At 40.7% G+C, this 19,385-nt stretch overlaps 1 protein-coding gene across 12 annotated transcripts in view; it reads left to right on the top strand.

Moving 5' to 3' along the window:
• baz2b (bromodomain adjacent to zinc finger domain 2B) overlaps positions 1-19,385 on the top strand; it is a 233,331-nt gene that overhangs the window by 37,441 nt on the left and 176,505 nt on the right. For all 12 annotated transcript variants that reach the window (XR_004412578.1, XM_033024116.1, XM_033024114.1 and 9 more), the window contains exon 2: positions 2,449-2,564. The gene's annotated coding sequence lies outside the window, so the exon portion shown is untranslated. The remainder of the gene's footprint in view (positions 1-2,448; positions 2,565-19,385) is intronic.

Here is a 19,385-nt window from a genome sequence, read left to right as displayed (position 1 = left end):
TCTGAATCGTCTTTAGTTTAGTTTAGAGATACAGCGTGGAAACATGCCCTTCGGCCCACCGAGTCCGCTACGATCAGCGATCCCTGCACATTAACACTATCCTACACACACTAGGGACAATTTACACATACACCAAGCCAATTAACCTACATACCTGTACGTCTTTGCAGTGTGGGAGGAAATAGATGATCGAGGAGAAAATCCACACGGCCACCGGGAGAACGTAAAACTCCGCACAGACAGCACCCATAGTTGGTGTAGGTGCAATTTAGATTTAGGCTGGCTACTGTTGGCATATTATATTATTTTGTCTAGATATTTCTAGCAGTATTATTTTGAACACTTGAGGGCGGGCTCTTGGTGCTTAGTAGGACGTTATGTATAGCGTAATGACCAGATCAGGAGGTGAAGAGTACACAGTTATCAGAGTGGAAAGGACAGCAGATAATAAGAACGAAAAGCTACAATTTGTATAAGAATAAAGCGGATCTGGTATGTTCATCTTTTTGTCTGTACAACTACTTCAATAAAGAACCAATAAAGAACTGGAAAGCATACGACTGGAAGATCCGTTCTTTTGTCTGCATAAGATAATTCCCACATTCCCATGTAGTAATGGCAATGGTAAATTGGACATTAAAAAAGTTAGAAATTGCCATTACAGTCAGGATCGAACCCTGGTCTGCGACACTGCTAGCATTGTAAGCCAGCAACTCTACCTCTGCACCACTGTGCCGCTACTGTGGTCCTTCAATAAACTAGTGTTTCAATTCTCCTCTACCCCATTGAGCTACCTTATTGAACTGTTGCGCTACAATGCTGAGAACTATGTTCTGTACTCTATATCTTCCCCTTTGCTGTATCTATTGCACTTGAGTTTGACTTGATTGTATTTATGTTGATCTGTTTGGATAGCATGCAAAACAAAGCTTTTCACTGTACCTTGGTACACGTGACAATAATAAACCTGTTCCTAAATTAGAGTTTTCTTGAGGAATAAATACTGCTATGCCATGATAGATAAAGCTTAGAGCTAATTTCACAGAAAACATTTCAAACACATGTTCAGCTTGTTTGTGGGCTACAAATAATCCAGCAATCCAGGTTTAGCGATCGCTTCGCCCAACACCTCAGCTCAGTTCGCAATAACCAACCTGATCTCCCGGTGGCTCAGCACTTCAACTTCCCCCTCCCATTCCGAATCTGACCTTTCTGTCCTGGGCCTTCTCCAGAGTTAGTCCCACCGCAAATTGGAGGAACAGCACCTCATATTTCGCTTTGGTAGTTTACACCCCAGCAGTATGAACATTGACTTCTCTAATTTCAGGTAGTCCTTGTTTTCTCACTCCTTCCCTTCCCCTTCCCAGCTCTCCCCCCGCCTACTGTCTCCGCCCCTTCCTGTCTTCCCCCCCCCCCCCCCCCCCGAAATCAGTCTGAAGAAGGGTCTCGACCCGAAACGTCGCCTATTCCTTAGCTCCATAGATGCTGCTTCACCCACTGAGTTTCCAGCTTTTTTGTCTACCTTCGATTTTTCCAGCATCTGTATTCTTTCTTAAACAGCAATTTGTACTGATAATTCACCGTGGTGGTCACATTTGAAGTTATGCTTTGTAGCTTTTATTGAAAACTTGACAGTCCGAAAAAGTATCTATTTATTTAGCACTACAGTTGTAAATTGGCAGTGGCTTCTCTTCAACCAAGTGTGCAAGTCTTGAATAATTTAGAAATCCTCATTGACAGTTATATCCCCACCTTATGATGTTGTTGAGCAGAACTTGAAGTATAAATGCAAGATATTAGTTTGAAATAACATCACTTATTGAAAAGCTGAAAGTGCTATCCACTTAAAACTCTTGGTTCTCAGTTATGTATCCATAGAATTTCATCAAATTTTTGGGAGTGTCTACGGTGCAGCAGATAGAGTTGCTGCCTCCTTGCAGGTCCAGCGACTTTGATCCAATGCTGGCGTTAGTGCTCTCTGTGTGAGATTTGCACATTCTCACTGTGACCGCATGATTTTCTCTAGGTGCCCCAGCCTCCTCCCACATTCTAAGGATTTGCCCCTAATATGTTGGTGAGTGGTAGAATCTGGAGTGGGATGGAGCATTGGTAGAAATGCTTCGAGAATAACAAGATCCCTGCAAATGGTATTTGATGGTTGGTGTCGGCTCTGAGACAAAGGACCCGTGTCTGTGCTCAATTGAATCTACTTGTCATTTAAATTTTATTTTGGCACAATTTATATTTGAAACATTCTGCAACGTGTACTTATTTTAGTTAATCTTTGTACTAGGTTATATATTCACAAAGGGCAAGATGCAACAATTACTGCTTTTAGAATAACAAAATCCCTTGACATATTTGACTGAGATATCACCTAAAGTTGATTTGATAATTTATAGTTTAAAATAATTTTCACTTCTTAATTATATTTGTTTTATTACCTAGGTGTAAATACTACCTTTAAGGTGACCATCCTACAGTCCAAATGAGAGCAAACAATTCAGTTGTGATCGGTGCGATGTACACTAAACCACACTAAGACGAGAGCTTCTTGAATAGTGGTGAGTTTCCAGATTGCAAATAACTGATCAATATTTTAATATTTCATATCTGGGCACATGTTCAAATGTTGTTTGTTCAATCAGAATTTGAGATTTTAAAATTGTTTTAATGTCTTAATGAGTTCAAAAGCTAAGTTTTCACATTGGACTGAAATGATTTGTGTTGTAAAGCACAAGGTTTCTCAAATGTTAATCGTAAGTTTTGTGAGTTTTCTTCATATGATAATGACAAAAGTGTTTCTAATTTTTATTTCGAATATTGTGGAGTGATGTAAAATAGTTAAATGATTTGTGTACTTTTTCCTTTTTCTGGCTTCATTATACATCATGCTTTTTTTTGTGACCCAGGGTTGATTTTATTCTACCTCACAATGATCTTATAATGTAACCTAGTTCATCACAGACAAAAACACAAAGTGCTGGAGGAAATCAGCGGTTCAGGCAAAATCAGGGAAGGAAGGGATAAGGGATAGGTGACATTTCAGTTCAAGACCCTTCTTCAGACTGATGTGTCTGAAGAAGGGTCCCAACCCAACATTGCTGGTCCATTCTCTCCACAGATGCTGCCTCACACATTGAGTTCCTCCAACATTCCAGCACCTGCAGTCTCTTGCATCTCCTCACCGAGTCTTTGGTTACACCTTTAAGTCACTTTTGTGTAATTCAGTAAAATGTATCAATATCCTTTTCTAGGTTAGGAGCTTAAATTTACATATAAGTATATGATGGCCTATTTACGGACTAGCAGCCAAATGTTGATTGTGCTTATATCATCATGACAAGCTGGAAAATAATCTCAATATATCAGTCTAGCATCTTTCTGGAAACCAAATTGGTTTACTAATGTTATTCAGGCCAAGAAACTTACCCCCTTGCCTAGCCATATTTCAATTCCATGCTGTACTTTGGATTCTCTCAGGCCAATTAGTATAGGCAATTCATTTTTCCCCTGGTATATCCCACCAGCCCTAAAACTGGTGGGATATAAGAGAAAATGATTAATAACCTTAATTCTTTACCCGATTGGGTAATGGACAACCAAACTTTGGACAAAACTAAACTTTCATTATGTACATGTTCTATGTTTGGTGTTGTAACAACCTAGATTTTGTTGGGAAATGCTGGTAGTTGCATGCAGAATGTGCTCCCAAATACTGGATTCCCTCTCAAGTAGTTGAGCACTGGATCATATAATTATGATAGTTAACTTGCACGAAAACCCCCCCCATAAAATACTGGAGTAGCTCAGTGTGTTTGGTAGCATCACAAAAGGATCTGGATAGGTGACGTTTCGGGTCTGGACTCTTCTTAGGACTGAAGAAGGAACTTGACCCAAAACATCACCTATCCATGAACTCCAGAGATGCTGCCTGACCCACTGAGTTACTCCAGCACTTTGTGCTTTATTTGTAAGCCAGCAGTTCCTTGTTTCACCTGTTCAGCCAGCACTAAGGTTGGGGAATCCATATACATAACCTGTGCCTGGTGACATCAGGCACAGGATTAACAACGACATTTATTTATATGCAAAGGACAAACATAAGTTTTGGATCATTTATATTGTTGCTTGAATTAAATAATTTTAGTTAAATGCATTCAATTGTTTTTAAATGTACTGAACTTGGGTTTTTTCAGTTTTAGAATCATAGTCATACAGCGTGGAAACGGACCTTTCAGCCCAATTCAGCCAAGATGCCCCATCAAAGCTGGATCCATTGGTCGCAATTGGCCCTTTAAATATTTCCTATCCACGTATCTGTCCAAAGATTTTTAAATATTGTTATTGTGCCTGGCCCAACTACTTCTCTTGGCAGCTCGTTCCATAAACCCACCAGCTTCTGTGGAAAAAGTTGCCCCTGGTTATTTGACAGTTTCTGTTAAATCTTTCCCCTCTCACCTTAAACCTTTGGCACCAAGTCCTTGATTCCTGTCCCCTGAGGGAAAAGTACATTCATGTATCCATGCCTCTCATGATGTTATACACATTTACAAGATCACCATTCAGCCTCCTGTGCTCCAAGGAATAATGCCCTGGCTTGACCAACCTCTCCCTATAACTCAGGTCCTCGAGTCCTGGTAACATCCTCGGAAATCTTCTCTGTACTCTTTCCATCTTAATGGCATCTTTCCTATAGCAGAATGAGCAAAATTGAACACATTACTCAAAATGTGGCCTTGTCAACATTTTCTACGACTGTAACATAACATCCCAACTTCTATGTGTGACAAGGAACTGCAGATGCTGGTTTAAACACAAAATGCTAGAGTAACTCAGAGGAGGAGAACTTCTTCAATGTCCCACGGACTTATCCCAACTTCTAAACTGAGGTTTCTGATTGATTAAGGCCAGTGTACAGATGGTCTTTATCACCATCCTATCATCCTGTGAACTTTCAGGGAACTATGTACTTGTATTCCTAGATCACCTTTCTCTACAACACTCTCCAGGGCCCTACTAATCTTCGTGAATATTCTGCCCTGGTTTGACTTCCCAAAATGTAACACCTCACACTTACCTGAAACTGCCGATTAAAAAAAAAAATTATTGTCTGATTTTAATATTTTTTAAATATTTTTGAAAATCTGACACTTTTTTTTCTACTACTTTGACTGCTGGCTAAACTAGCAGGCATTACTTAACAAATGTCGAAGTTACATTCAACAGTTACATAGGTGCAGCACAGCCTCCTAATATACCTGATGCTTTTAATGTGTGTAAGGCTCTGCCATTGTACAGGATCTTGATGGTAAAAATCGGGTGACTTCTGTCAGGAAATCGACACTGGAGGATTGTAAAATATATCCTCATGTAGGTCATCATCAGCTGCCATGGCCTTACTGTTCAGAGGGTATTTGTTGGAAGTATCAACTCGCATTTTGTACTAACTAGACTAAGTGGGACCCGTTGGGTCCCTGTCACACGGGAGACCTGGTCCCCCGATGCAACCCGTTCCCCAATGCAATATTGCACCACTCACCCGTTCCCCCAGTGCAACCCGTCCCCCCCAACGCAATATTGCACCACTCATGCAGAGCCCCCAACTGCGTCGGCACGGCTCATTTCCCCTCATCCCCCAGCACTCCCTCCCCCTTCTATTCACCCTCCCTCTTCTTTCCCCCCTCCTCCTTCCATCCCCAATCCCTCCCTCACCTCTCCCTCCCTCACCTCTCCCTCCCTCTCCTTTACCCTACCCTCAGTCACTCCCTCCTTCCCTCCCTCCCTCCATCCATAAAAAGCAGCATCTGCAGTTCCTTCCTCCACAGGTCATTCATTGTTAGCTGTGGTTTAGATCCCATTGACACTTGACGATTGGACCAGTTTGCATCGTGCGTGCGTCTCAAACTCCGCTGCTCGGCCCGTCCCCACCCTGTCCAACCGTCCGCTGCTGCCGCGCGGTAAGCCCCGCCCGCCCACTGCTGCCGATCGGCCCGTCCCTGCCCTGCCCACCCGCCTACCTGCTTGCCTACTCGCTGCCGCTGCGGGGTGGGGGGGGGGGGGGAGGATGGAGTCGGTGTTCGTCACGGTGGGCACCACGAGTTTCGATGAGCTGGTGGAGAAGATGTCCTCTGAGAAGGCCGTGAGGGTGAGTTACCGCAACGGCGGCGGCTGAGGAGATGGACCCGGAGGGACGGGTGGATGGGACCGCCATTGCCACAGAGGGCGGGCGGGGGAGAGACGGGGACCAGGGCCTCCACTGAACCCCCTCCCCGCGACCGCTGCTGGTGGTGGGGGAGACGATAGACAAGTTACTGTGAGGAGGGGAGAGAGGAGTTTGTGAGTGAGGCGGGACAGGCCGCCGCCGGTGGGGCAGGAAGAGGCATCGCCATCCCGGCCGTGGCATTGACTGACAGGAGAAGAGACCAAACTGCGTGGCGCTGACTGAAGGAATCTGCGCACGCGCGTTTTTTAAGATTTCTAAACGTCGATAACTTTTACAATATACCACCGATCGGAAACAAACTTGTTGCACTCGCAGCACAGGAGAACGGTGAGTAACCTGGCGAAAAATCGTAGCGCTATTGCGTACCATTTTTGCGCAAATAGAAATACCCTGCAAACCGGAAGAGCACAAGATCAAAGTTTTAGTTATGTATAGAAGACATAGATAGATGTGGAAGTTTTGACTGAGTGTAGATCGATAGCACAATTGAGAGAGAGAGAGAGAGAGAGAGAGAGAAAGAGAGAGAGAGAGAGAGAGCGCACTGGATGGGAGTGCTTCATCATAGATGTGATTGATATTCAATAATATTTTTCAAGGATGTTTGTACCTCAAAATCCTCTTAAATATAGGGTATATGCTATTAAGTAAATTGCAGAAAACCAGCCAGCAATAAAAGTACAGAATTGTGTTTTGTTGCTTTGTTTTTGGTGGCACTGTGTTCTTCTGTTACGGAACTCAACGGTCGATTAAAGGTCAACTGGTTAAAATATCATGTTACTGAACTCTCCTGAGCTATCATTGACTAAATATAAAGCTATATGTATATTTTTATAATACTGGAGAGATTTCAGCACAGAACGTTAAAAATGTCATATCTCCACTTTCAAGTAGTATGGTGTTAATTTTTTCAGGGATTGTTACTCAAATGTGCAAGAGATAGTAGAGATAAAATCGTTAGGAATTAAATTAATTCCCTGATTCAACCAGTTTATATCTCAAAATTATCAATATTTAGGACACCAAAAATGTGACATGCTTTGACAATGAAATAAAGAGGCAATTTCTGCATTAATTTCATTATAATTCAAAACATTTTCAAGTTTGTTGCTTTGCAGAGATGCATGCTTCACAGTAATAAGCAAAACCTTTGATGAATTTGGCATTAAGTGCTCTGAATGGCCATATTTCAAAGAGCGTTACGGTGGTTACTCTTGATGTCCACCCTATTTTAGAGTAACCACCGTTACACCATGATGGTAAATTAAGACCAAAGAACTTCCCAAGGAGATTGAAAATTTTCTAGTTTGAAGAACTCAATAGATAATGAAATTATGAGAAGAAAGTAACCTTAATATCAAGATTCTGTAAAAGCTGCTGCATGCCATAATTAGTGAATATTTTTGGTATCCATCATCACACCAGCATTTTTCGGCAGCTATATTTCCATCAAATTATGTACCTGCAGTCTCTTATTATGTATGGACAATTACTTCCATAAAGTTTATTCAAAACATGAGAAAGAAATTACAAAAAAAGAAATTCTGGAAGAAACAGGATCTACTTTCATTTTGGTGTCCACCCTTGGACACTGTAACGCGTGTAACGCATGTTTCAGTAGATAACAGGAATATTGCTCATTTGGTCACATGCTCCATGTTTATAGCAAGAAAGTACATTTGTATGTTGAAAAACAGCAAAAGTGAAGAAATCGGCTATCATGCTTGAGAAAAAAAATGACTTTCTAAATTCCATGTAACGGTTGTTATGGTGGACACCAAACATAAAGTGTAAAAAAACAAATAGGAACTGTTCATTAATGAAATTTTCTCAAACTTCATGAACTATCTCTCCCTGTCATGTACTGCCACTGTGAGGGTTTTTGATTAATCTGAATCATGTTGAAATAATTTATTTGTGAACTTCAGTTTTATGTATGGTGCCACACTTTTTGTACCCAGTATTGTAAAAACACACATATGCTTTATGTAGGCATACAAGAACAAGCTTGATTCTGAGAAATGAGTGAAATTACACGTTGCAAAATTTGTAAAGGCAGCCTTCAAGTTCAAGTTCAAGTGAGTTTATTGTCATGTGTCCCTGTATAGGACAATGAAATTCTTGCTTTGCTTAAGCACACAGAAAATAGTAGGCATTTACTACAAAACAGATAAATGTGTCCATATACCATGATATAAATATATACACACATGAATAAATAAACTGGTAAAGTGCAAATAACAGAAAGGGGTTATTAATAATCAGAGTTTTGTCCGAGCCAGGTTTAATAGCCTGATGGCTGTGGGGAAGTAGCTATTCCTGAACCTGGTTGTTGCAGTCTTCAGGCTCCTGTACCTTCTACCTGAAGGTAGCAGGGAGATGAGTGTGTGGCCAGGATGGTGTGGGTCTTTGATGATACTGCCAGCCTTTTTGAGGCAGCGACTGCGATAAATCCCCTCGATGGAAGGAAGGTCAGAGCCGATGATGGACTGGGCAGTGTTTACTACTTTTTGTAGTCTTTTCCTCTCCAGGGCGCTCAAATTGCCGAACCAAGCCACGATGCAACCGGTCAGTATGCTCTCGACTGTGCACCTGTAGAAGTTAGAGAGAGTCTTCCTTGACAATCCGACTCCGTAATCTTCTCAGGAAGTAGAGGCGCTGATGAACATTTTTGATAATTGTGTTAAAGAAAGATCTTCAGAGATGTGCACGCCCAGGAATTTGAAGTTCTTGACCCTTTCAACCATCGACCCGTTTATATAAATGGGGCTGTGGGTCCCCCTCCTACTCCTTCCAAAGTCCACAATCAGTTCCTTGGTTTTGCTGGTGTTGAGGGCCAGATTATTGCGCTGGCACCATATGGACAGTTGCTCGATCTCTCTTCTATATTCTGACTCATCCCCATCAGTGATACGCCCCACAATAGTGGTGTCGTCAGCGAACAGAACAGTTTTTTAGAGATTATTTATAGATATGTCTGAAATGGAACCCCAAATCATTAAAAACAGAGGAAATTGGCAATCCTTTTTGAAATGTAACTTCATAATTTGATTGAAATAAGAAGGGTGCATTCATGTTTATATTTTTGCTAGTTTGATTAAATTTATCAAGATTTTCAAAGCACTTTTGCAAATAGGTTTCCTGTCAATTTTTTTGAACACTTCAGTCAGAATAACGTAAATGGAATTTGTGGTCTTAACAGATAGGTATTCATGAATCACGAGTTCCACCCTATGCGTTGATCAGAGATTATGTATAATTTTACTTACATATGGTAAGCTAATGAAAAATATCTCTTGAGCTACACATACAACCTCAATGTAAACACAATGATTACCTAAAACTTTATCCCTTACATACAGTATTTAAACTGCAATCAAGTTAACAAATTAACTGGAGCATTAAATTTTGTTTTGCGTATTTCTATTGGTATACCGTGTCATTTCTCAGAATATATTATTCTTCACAACTGTATCAGGATAGAAAATGTGCATTTGGCACTCCCGATAGCAGATCCTCTTCTGGGACTAGCATGCAAAGTGTGGCCTGTCTTTGACGCCATCTCTGCCTGAATGGCAATAGGTTGTTGATTTAGTTGGACGCATGGTATAAAGAGCTTTAAGTCATCAGTGATATAAGTAAAATGTAGTATTAAATTGTAAATTTAAACAATTGCAGTAAAAATATTTACCAAATGTGGAATCTACCGAGCTATTCAGTGCCTTCAGAATAGGATGGGGAATATTTGAGAAAACTCAAAGTTTTACTCCTTAGGAATGTGACACGAAATTCAACTTTCATTTGAAGCATTCCAGATGATTATGAAACTCAGCAGTTAGGATCGGCCGCAAAAAAAAATCTGGCAATGATTTCAAGGAAATAAGAGTAATACAAGATGCTGATGGATGAGATACTACCATTTAGTTTCATTGTCTAATCATGTTACTGGATGCATGAAAAATATCCCAAACTTTATTGAAATGCACAAGTGGACTATTTCATTAAAATGTTGGTGTATTTGTATATTAGTGTGGTGCCTCAGTGAAGCCTTCAGCAAAAATCATATTGAAACTGAGACAGCACTTGTGGTCATTTAAAAGGATAAGTGATTTTAGTTTTTTGTCAGATTTCTCAGTCCAATCCTGAGGTATTGATTTGCTTGGGGTATGGTCCATGGTTGCTGTCAGATTCATAGGCCATGATTCATGGTGTTCAAGGCCGTTGAACTTGAGCTTACTCTCACAGCTGCCTCCTCTGTTGAGCTCTGACTACTCGGTACACATCCGAGTCAGGCCTTGGAACTTCCTGGTGGATCTGGCTCAGCTGTTTGCAAGATAAACATGTTGAACAATTGAAGCCAGTTTTAACAAGTTTAATGAGGTAACATTATATAAGTAGCAACTAAAGACAAGGAAATGGAGGAAGTTTTTTTTAACATTTGATGAAACACCATTTGAAAACATTTAAGGAGAGAGGAAAGTCCTTGAAATAAAATAAAATGTTATAATTATAAAACATGTCAAATGTAATCAGAATGGTGAAAAATCCCCCCCCCCCCCCCCCCTAAATCTGTATCTCTAGTTTTAACGACGGTGCCCTCCATAATGTTTGGGACAAAGACCCATCATTTATTTGTTTGCCCCTGTACTCCTCAATTTGAGATTTGTAATAGAAAAAAATCACATGTGGTTAAAGTGCACATTGTCAGATTTTATTAAAGGGTATTTTTATACATTTTGGTTTAAGAGAGCTCTCAGCACCTAGTCTTTCCATCACATTTGGAAACTTTTATTGCTGATTATCAACATGAGGACCAAAGTTGTGCCAAAGAAAGTTAAAGAAGCCATTATGAGACTGAGAAACAAGAATAAAACTGTTGGAGACACCAACCAAACATTAGGCTTACCAAAATCAACTGTTTGGAACATCATTAAGAAGAAAGAGAGCACTGATGAGCTTACAAAGGGACTGGCAGGCCAAAGAACACCTCCACAGCTGATGACAGAAGAATTATCTCTATAATAAAGAAAAATCCTCAAACATCTGTCCCACAGATCAGAAGCACTCTTCAGGAGTCAGCTGTGGATTTGTCAATGACCACTGTCCGCAGAAGACTTCATGAACAGAAATACAGAGGCTACACTGCAAGATGCAAACCACTGGTTAGCTGTAAAAATAGGATGGTCAGGTTACAGTTTGCCAAGAAGTACTTAAAAGAGCAACTACAGTTCTGGAAAAAAGGTCTAGTGGACCTTGGGCGGGCGGGGAGTTGGAGTGGGTGGGCGGGCGGGGAGTTGGAGTGAATGAGCGGGCGGGCGGGAGGGTGGGGATTGGAGTGAGCGGGCGGGCGTGGGAGTCCAGCTGCGGGAGGCGTGGCGCGAGCGTACGTGTGCTGGGCGCGAGGCTTTAATTCACAGCGGCGGGGGGGGGCGGCGCCTGGAGGCAGGTGGGCCTGGATTGGTCGGCATGTGGGCATTGTGACGTCAGCAGCTGCTGAGCGCCGTTTAGATTGGATCACTCTTCACCATTTATTTGCCTCTGAACTCCACAATTTGAGATTTGTAATAGAACAAAATCACATGTGGTTAAAGTGCACATTATCAGATTTTAATCAAGGCCATTTTTATCCATTTTGGTTTCACCATGTCAAAATTACAGCAGTGTTCATATATAGTCCCCCCATTTCAGGGCACCGTAATGTTTGGGACACAGCAATGTCATGTAAATGAAAGATGTCATGGTTAGTATTTTGTTGCATATCCTTTGTATGCAATGACTGCTTGAAGTCTGTGATTCATGGACATCACCAGTGGCTGGATGTCTTATCTGGTGATGCTCTGCCAGGCCTATATTGCAGCCATCTTTAGCTTATGTTTGTTTTGGCGACTAGTCCCCTTCAGTTTTTTCTTCAGCATATAAAAGGCATGCTCAATTGGGTTCAGATCGGGTGATTGACTTGGCTACTGAAGAATTGACCATTTTTGCGCTTTGAAAAACTCCGTTGTTGCTTTAGCAGTATGTTTGGGATCGTTGTCCTGCTGTAGAATAAACCGCCGGCCAATGAGTTTTGAGTCATTTGTTTGACCTTGAGCAGATAGGATGTGTCTTTACACATCAGAACACATTATGCTACTACCATCAGCAGTTGTATCATCAATGAAGATAAGTGAGCCAGCCTCTTCAGCAGCCATTCATGCCCAGGCCATAACACCCCCACCACCGTGTTTCACAGATGAGATGGTATGCTTTGGATCTTGGGCAGTTCCTTCTCTCCTCCATACTTTGCTCTTGCCATCATTCATATCAGAGTTAATCTTCGTCTCATCTGTCCACAAGACCTTTTTCCAGAACTGTGGTTGCTCTTTTAAATACTTCTTGGCAAACTGTAACCTGGCCATCCTATTTTTGCGGCTAACCAGTGGTTTGCATCTCGCAGTGTAGCCTCTGTATTTCTGAACATGAGGTCTTCTGCGGACAGTGATCATTGACAAATCCATAGCTGACTCCTGAAGAGTGTTTCTGATCTGCTGGACAGGTGCTTGAGGATTTTTCTTTATTATAATGATAATTCTTCATTCATCAGCTGTGGAGGTCTTCCTTGGCCTGCCAGTCCCTTTGCGATTAGTAAGCTCACCAGTGCTCTCTTTCTTCTTAATGATGTTCCAAACTGTTGATTTTGGTAAGCCTAAGGTTTGTCTGATGTCTCTAACAGTTTTATTCTTGTTTCCCAGTCTCATAATGGCTACTTTGACTTTCATTGGCACAACTTTGGTCCTCATGTTGATAAACAGCAATAAAAGTTTCCAAATGTGATGTAAAGACTGGAGGAAAACTATTTACTGAGAGCTCTCTTATACCTGCATTAAGGAGGCAATTAAACACACCTGAGCAATTACAAACGCCTGTGAAGCCATGTGTCCCAATCATTATGGTACCCGGAAATGGGGGGACTATGTATAATCACAGCTGTAATTTTTACATGGTGAAATCAAAATGTATAAAAATACCCTTTAATAAAATCTGACAATGTGCACTTTAACAACATGTGATTTTTTTAATATTACAAATCTCAAATTGTGGAATTCAGAGGCAATGATGGGTCTTTGTCCCAAACATTATGGACGGCACTGTATGACTGCATTTGTCATTCATTGTCAACTCTGGCATGTCTGATGCTTCCCCATTTTATAATTGCAAGTTTATTCTGTAGCTGTTGTAATATTTCCTTATAATAGACTACCACCTTGAAATAGCTCGGATTTGTTTACTGTTCCTACCTTTTGTAAAATTCTCATTAGCATAGGGTCAATTAGCACATCAAGGCTGTGAGCTCAGTCGCCTGCTCTACTCGCTCTATACCCATGACTGTATAGTCAGACACTCTTCTAATTCTGTCTTTAAATTTGCCGATGACATCACTATTTTTGGACGAATTACGGGTGATGATGAGTCAGAGTCAGAAGGGAGATTGATCGTCTGATTGAATGGAGCCAGAACAACAATCTTGCTCGCAACTTCAGTAAAACCAAGGAGCTGGTTGTTGACTTTAGAAAAGGAAGGCTGCGGATCTACAAACACGTCTTCATCGGGTCAGTGGTGGAGTCAACAAGTTCCTGTGTGTGCATATCTCTGAAGGTCTGTCCTGGACCCAGTACATTTTTAGTTTAGTTTGTAGTTGCATGTACTGAGGTACAGCAAAAAGCTTTTTTGCTGCGTGTTGTCCAGTCAGCGGAAAAAAAGTACAAGATGACAATCAAGCTAGCCACAGTGTACAGATAAAGGATAATGGGAATGATGTTTACTCTAAGATAAAGTCTTGTTAAAGATAGGCCTTGCCACCAGCATTGTCTACAACTTCTACAGGTGTATAGCAGGAACGTGGGGTCAGGGGACCGTACTCCAATGAAAATAGCTGTCACACAAAGTAAAGAAAAATAATAATAAAATAAAATAAATATAAAGATTCCAATCATTTTTTATAATCAAAATCGCCAAATTTGCGGAGCTCCGCTGCAAATACAGGGAGAGACAAGGCAGCAACGAGCTGAGCCTCCCCTCTGATTGCGCAACCCCTCAGAAACTGGATGGATCGCAGGCAATAAGCGTGTGCCTGGTACTATCTCTCTGTATGTCACCAATGTAATGTTTGTAGACCCCTTCATTACATTTCCGCGCCTTCCATAGTCCAGGTAACTTATTTCACGTGTAAAGATATTTAGGCTCGCTGGTCTCGTCATAAAACTGCAATGAAAAAGCACCAGGGAAGGCAGCTATCACATCTGCCTCACTGAGGGGGGCACGTCTTGAACCCAGTGGAGGGAGAGCGAGCGTCAATTACGTAGGCTCAACCCACGTAATTGACGCTCGCTCTCCCTCCACATTAGCTAGCTCTAGCAAAAAAATTCCAGTGGCTGCAAAAATGGAAAACTCTATTGAGACGAAGAGACTTTTAAAACTAAAAGAAAATAAAGAGGACTTCTGCAACAAAGTCACTGACAATGACAATAGGCGAATGGACTTTATTTACAAGTAAAGGTAAGACCATGCAATATTTATTTTCATTTGTGTTGAATGAGTATGAATAATGGAACTGCATTTACCTATAAAACGTGAATTGAAAGCGCAACTTACCTGTATGTGTGTGTTGTAAAGAATGCTGATATGAAACATGAAACATACGGTCACCTAACCAATAGTCATTGTGCAACCTGCCAATTGAATGGTGAATTTAAGCTATCTCTATCGGGTTCATATGTGTGTAAATCTGTCTTTGAGACTAGCCAGTGCCTCCCCAGCCATTGACCTCACTGCATGTCACTGGTGTATAATTGAGGGCAAATTGACTGGTTGCATCGCAGCCTGGTTTGCCAACTTGAACATCCAGGAATGTAGGAGATTACAAAAAGTGGTGGTCACAGCCTGGTCAATCCACTGGAGGCACTAGAATATTCATCTATAGCATTGTGGGTTATTTTCTATATTCTTACACCGTCTCCCAGAATAGTTATTTTCCTTGCTCACTTTCCACAGCTACTTTCTCTTCCCTTTCCCTTCCCCTTCCCATCAGTTGCCTTTCCTTTCAATGTACCCAGTCCTCTTTCGCTCCCCTCAAAGTACCATTATAATCCACAATACTGACCTTATCATTGTGGACGTTCAAGTAAAATGTTTGGATACACAAGAATCCCGAACGGAAACGTCACCAATCCATTCCCTCCATAGATGCTGCCTGAACTGCTGAGTTGCTCCGGCACTTGTGTTTTGCTTGAGTAAAACGTTTGTTATTTATTCAAATATATTCCATATTTTGATAACCTTTATTTTACATTTTAATATATATTTGCATCATGGATAATGCATCAAACATTGATCAATAAGTACCTAAAGGTAACCATCATTTATGATCTCGCAGTGGTCTTGAGATTTGAAATGGCAGTGGAAAGGAAAAACAGACATAATTGAAGTTAATCAAAATATTCATAACAGGATGGGTGTTTGAGCAAAGAATAATGATCTTTATACAATTTTAAGGAAACCGCGTGAATCTGCTGACTGCTTATTCACAGATAGGAAGCTTAGAACTGAGTTGCAATTAAGTTGGGGTGCGAATGAGGAACTGGAAGCAAGCCAGGACTCTGTGCCCAAGACTTAAATATTGAGTTATGTGCAAAACCTCTGGAGTATTGTTCAAATGTATAAATAGATGGCTTAGCAGAGAAGATATGGGGAAAATGCTCAGGCTGTGGGTCACAATCTCTAAAATACGGAGCAGACCATTTAGAACTGAACTGAGGAGTAACTTCTTTGTTCAAAGACAGGTAAATCTTTATAAATATCCTGGAGGGCCGTGGAGTTTCATTCATGGATTTCATTCAACCCTATTTTTGGATAAAAGATGAGTCAAGTGACGGAAAATGAAAATGTTATTTGTTGTAGAGGATGAGACGTGATCCTGTTGAGTGGTGGGATAGTTCACTTCCATTGCAGTAGTATAAAAATCCATTAGTATAAAAAAAAAACACAGAACCATCAGGTCATCTAATCTTTTGACTATGAATGGCCTTGTTTTTATTTAGTGAACTGCACGTAACTGTATGTGAAAGCAAAATGCTGCAGTTGGTCAAAATAGGAAGAAAACCCAGAAAATACCATGGTATTTGTTTCGGGCCGCGTCTTTGGTTGGAGATCTAGTTTATATTTTGAGTAGAATTCTGATGTGATTTTCAGTCTGAAATGTTAACTTTTTCTCTCCATAATCTAAGATTTTCAGTTTTTCCATTATATTTTCTCCATTGCATGCACCTATGTTTATTGTGAAGCATTTTTCATGGTACATTCATAAGTAATAGGAGCAGCATTTGGCCATTCAGCCCATCAAGTCTACCGCCATTCAATCATGGCTGATCTATCTTTCCCTCTCAACCCCATTCTCCTGCCTTCTCCCCATAACCCCTGACACCCAGACTACTCGAGAATATCTCTATCTCTGCCTTAAAAATATCCATTGACTTGGCCTCCACAGCTTTGGATGGCAATGAATTCCACAGGTTTACCGCCCACTGACTCAAGAAATTCCTCCTCCTTCCTAAAGGAACATCCTTTTATTCTGAGGCTATGACCTCAGGTCCTAGACTCTCCAACTAGTGGAAAATTCCTCTCCACATCCACTCTATCCAAGCCTTTCACTACTTGGCCAATAAACTTATTCATTCATTCATTCATACATATTTGGTAAGATTCAATGAGGTCCCCCTCATCCTTCTAAACTCCAGCGAGTAGAGGCCCTGTGCCGTCAAATGCTCACCATATGTTAACCCACTCATTCCTGGGATCAATCTCGTAAACCTCCTCTGGCCCTCAACAAGCACCAGCATATCCGTCCTCGGATATAGGGCCCAAAATTGCTCACAATACTCCAAATGCGGTCTGACCTGTGCCTTATAAAGCCTCACCATTACATTCCTGTTTTTGTCTTCTAGTCCTCTCAAAATAAATACTAACATTGCGTTTGCCTTCCTTACTACAGATTTGTATTCTGTTTCAAACCGTAAATAAGATATAAATTAAATCCATTATTACCCTTAGCGGCTTAAGGTGTACATCCATGATTAATTTCGTAAAAGCCACACTATGATTCGACTTTATTTCAGCCCCAATGTAAACTGCACCAAAGAAAGGTTATTCAGCTAATTGACATGTACTGTACTTTAGCAGTTCCAAATATTTACAGCACACTTAGTAAGCATTTTATGTTGGTATTTTCTCAGTTAACAAATTATTTCTTCAAAAAGGTTTACTTGCAAATTCAGTTGCATCATTATTTGCAGTAGCAGTTCATTAAAACTCACCACAAACCTAACGCTAATAAATTTGCTAAATAGCTACATGGATGTACACCTATTAAAATTAACAATGTTAAAAGCTGATTTGCACATTTTTAATTTGTGCCAAGTATAAAGTAGCTTATTGACTCACTTGATGTGTCTCCTAAAAAACACTTTGTAAAATTTATTCTCAGTGCATGGAACCCTTGAGTATTCTCTTGAACTCGATATCATAGCACAATGAACATTAAACGAGTTCCTCTTGTCCTTACAAAAATAACAACAATTTTCTGATGTCAGAGGATTTTTAATTCTAACATGACGGCAACTTAGGAAAACAAGATTTTAAATTAAAGCATTAATTTGAATTTCTAACCTACAAATGTGAATTAACTGCGAAGTGCCCCTTCCATTTATGTGGCACTTCCAATGCAGTAAGATGAATCAGGTACTTCACGTGAAAGAAAAAACAGTGGAGAAATAAGGAACTGCAGATGCTGGCTTACAAATAAAATCAAGTGCTAGAGTAACTCATCAGATCAGGCAGCATAAAAAGAAGAGTCCTGACCCAAAATGTCACCTATCCATGTTCTCCAGAGATGTTGCCGGACCTGAAGTACTCCTGCACTGTGCATCTTTTTTTATGCCACATACAATTCCATGTTAATATCTTGCTGATCTCAATGGATTAAACTGTATAACGAACATATGCACTTCTGTTCTTTTGATGAAAGGAAATAATTGATGAATCGTCTGAAGATGGTTAAACCAAGGGTGTTTTCTCATTATTCAGTTGCTTTGCATTGAGGATGATTTGCATGTATTATGTGGCTAATGTAGGAACTGCAAACTCTACCCAGACAGGGAAGGAGGTGGTTGATGGAGAGTTTGCAAGATGCTGTGCTCATTCTGCCACTTACCACGGCCTCTGTGTTCCTCCTGTAAGTAGATCAGATCGCAGATTCAAATCTCAGATCAAAGACAAACTCGGATAGGGTTGAGATGAACTTTGATCAATTATTTCTTGATGCAGCTGTGATTCTGTTAAAGGTATTGATGTGTGATGGTGACACCTGGTGGAAGTATGAGGTTTGCTATTTTTTAGAGGTTTTTTTAAAGGCGTTATATTCTGCAGGAGGCTAAGTGCCAGGTGCTGAAGGATTTTGTCTTGACCTCAAGTTTTTGGATGCAACAGATGTTCCTTGACTTTATTACAAGAGGGAGCATTTCTGTTCAAGCTCAGCATGACTGGGAGGATGCATAGTAGGCGGGTATTGGAGGTCTGGCCGTGAAAAGATGGTAGAAGGTCTTGCCAAATCTTAATTTATCCAGTCGTTCAAGACAAATGTCACCACCTGAACCTCCCTCTGGCATGCACCATGCACGTTAATGTTCATTATCCTGACAGAAAATATGGCCGTGTGAAGTATGTCGTGCCATCCACATTTGAGGAATCATGTTAAATCAGTTAGTTGATAAGCAAAAGTCAAGAGTATGTAATTGTCATATGTACTGACAATGGAACAATTATTTATTTTACTTTCAGTAGCGCAACAGGCCTGTAAACATAATATACATTGATAATATATAATACAGAAAATTCAATAAATTAATGACCCCAATGTGAGTGCAGAAACCCCCCAAATCCGGTGCAACCAAAGACAACACATAGTTCCTAGTTGACATCTTAATGGACAGTGTTGTGTCATGTTCGAGAGTCTGCAGAACTATCTGCCAACAAATGAATCACGCTTACATGCAAAACTGACATGTGTTATATTCTGTTCTAGTGTTTGTGTTTCATTGGTAAGGTTTTATTGGTATCATCTACCACTGGG

The sequence above is a fragment of the Amblyraja radiata genome, chromosome 7 (assembly GCF_010909765.2).
Source record: "Amblyraja radiata isolate CabotCenter1 chromosome 7, sAmbRad1.1.pri, whole genome shotgun sequence".
Taxonomy (NCBI): domain Eukaryota; kingdom Metazoa; phylum Chordata; class Chondrichthyes; order Rajiformes; family Rajidae; genus Amblyraja; species Amblyraja radiata.
This window is presented reverse-complemented; position numbering and strand designations above follow the sequence as displayed.